This window comes from Lactuca serriola, chromosome 7 (assembly GCF_051521515.1).
Source record: "Lactuca serriola cultivar US96UC23 chromosome 7, Lser_US96UC23_V15, whole genome shotgun sequence".
Lineage (NCBI taxonomy): Eukaryota > Viridiplantae > Streptophyta > Magnoliopsida > Asterales > Asteraceae > Lactuca > Lactuca serriola.
The window spans coordinates 37,189,170-37,191,438 of NC_136414.1; the positions used below are offsets into that span (position 1 = coordinate 37,189,170).

At 34.6% G+C, this 2,269-nt stretch overlaps 1 pseudogene; it reads left to right on the top strand.

Moving 5' to 3' along the window:
• The first annotated feature begins 452 nt into the window (after positions 1 to 452).
• On the top strand, positions 453 to 1,812 carry LOC145063883 (protein MODIFIED TRANSPORT TO THE VACUOLE 1 pseudogene; annotated as a pseudogene).
• Positions 1,813 to 2,269: the final 457 nt, after the last annotated feature.

The following is a 2,269-nucleotide window of genomic DNA, read 5'->3' on the forward strand; positions in this document are numbered from 1 at the left end:
GTTGATAGCTATAGAGGTTGGTGGATCTGCTGAAGCTGCTCCACTAGATGCACAGGTTGAGCTTTTTGATGTTTTATTAGATGGTTGCAAAGAAGCAGTGAAAGGAGGAGCAATGGACCCTAAGGTTAACTTACTTTCTTAAATTGCTCTATTCTATTGCATTAGAGTTTCTTATCAATTACATGAATAGAAATGGGATTGTGGTTAACTTTAAAAATGATTTGTTTTGATGTTTAATCAAATTAGGGGCCATTGTTGGATTTTTTTTGGTGTTCCTGTGAAGGCTAATGATGTATTAAGCCGAGTGGTAGAACTTCAACTCCTTGCAAAACGAGTAAACTGCTATAATGATCCAATCTCATAGTTTCAGGCTTTGATGTACCTTAAATGTGCAACTTGGTCTAAAGGTTGTGGCTGGAGTTAGAGTAGGTTTTTTCTCACTACATAAATAAATGCAAAGGAACTCGGTAGCTGTTCGTCGGCTAATTCACTACAAGGGACAACCGGATCCATTGAAGGGTGATGCCCTTAATAATTCTGTAAGAGAAACTTCTCAAGAAGCTTTATCAGCTATATTTGCTGGAGAAGACAACATTAAACCACCACCACAAGAAGGTATTACACAACGTATACAAGGTTTTGGAAACAAAAACTTTGACGTTCCATCTGATGATAAGAAGTTGTTTTTTAGTGATATGGTTGGCATTGGAAGTGCAACAATTAAGCAAGGGTTAAATAACTTATCACAAGCTCAAACTCATAATAAAAATGACATAGGAACTTACATGGGACCTAATATGAGAAAATCATTGACTAATGAATCGAGTTACTCTGATAGCAAACAACTTTCTAGTCAAGCTGCACTTTCTTCTAGGTCATCAACAAATGCATCTGGATCTTGGGGTCAAGATCTAAAAACAAGTCAAATAGATACTGAAAATGGGAATGCAAGCTCAGGTTAATGAAAAGAGTCGTGAAGAGAGGTTATTAGAGACCATGGTAACATCTGGTGGTGTTCGGCTTCAACCTACTCGTGATGTCATTCAGGGTTTCTTTATGGAGGCCTCAAAATTGAATGCACTAGCTTTAAGTCATGCTCTAGAAGCCAAACTCCAATCTCATATGTGGCAGGTATTTGATTGGTGTGTTTTTTTATCCTATACAAGATTTAGTTTCCTATGTTTTTCACATTGAAATCCTTTCATATCTTGCTTCATTTTTCTTTTAGGTCCATGTGAAAGCCATATGTGTGCTTGAGGCGATATTGAGGAAGAAAAATGATGAATCTTTTTCCATTGTCACCTCTTACTAATTTACTGAAAATATAGATGATGTGGTAAAATGCTCCGAGTCTCCTCAATCCTCTTTAAGGGAAAAGGCAAATAAGGTATCCAATGAGCGGTTTGGTTTACAAGTTTTTTCATGTATCAAAATCATGCAGCTTTCTTATTTGAAATTGTGGGCGAAGTTCAAGTAAAAAAACAAACAAAAAGTAAACACTGTCTTTTGTGGATTGTTATGAACTGAATTATTAACCCCACAATTGGTAGCAAAACATGATGCATTTAGCTATTTAGTACACAAAACAACTTTATATTTCATGTTAATTGATTGTTTTTGTTATATTTAAATCCTTGTTACTTGGAAATTCAGGTTTTAAGCCTTCTTAATGGAGAACAAAGTGGTAGCATGATAAGCCATCAAGACAAATGGAATGGAGTCTGTACACACGAAGTTGGTGGTTTAGCAAAGTTTAGTTCATTTTCTTTCTTTTCTTATTACATCCAAAGGACATTGATTAATCGTGCATAGTTGGTAGGGATAGACATTGAGAATTGCTAGAAAAGGATTGCTCATGACTCAGCAAAAGGTTTAAAATAATAATAATTTTTTTATTATAATGATAATAATAATAATAATAAAAGGAAATTTATCTATTTTCAAGTTACTGGTCTTGGTATATGTGTGGAGGTGGTAAAAATAAGCTAGCACCTGCTATGAAAAAGGCAGAGTTGGAGATTGAGTGTGGAGGTGGTAAAGAATAAGCTTGATTAGATAACAAAAAGCACTGTTTATATTGGTAACTTTCAAATATACCTTAATACAGTTGCTACATTTCGACCATTAGTCGAGTCATTTGATTGCATTTTGTGTAGGATTCTAAATACAGTCCCAACAATCAGGATTATTAGGGTAATTGTTTGTATTACAATTAATTTTGGTTGATTGATTTTTGGACTGGAAATTCAGTTTCTTAAAAATCTTTGGA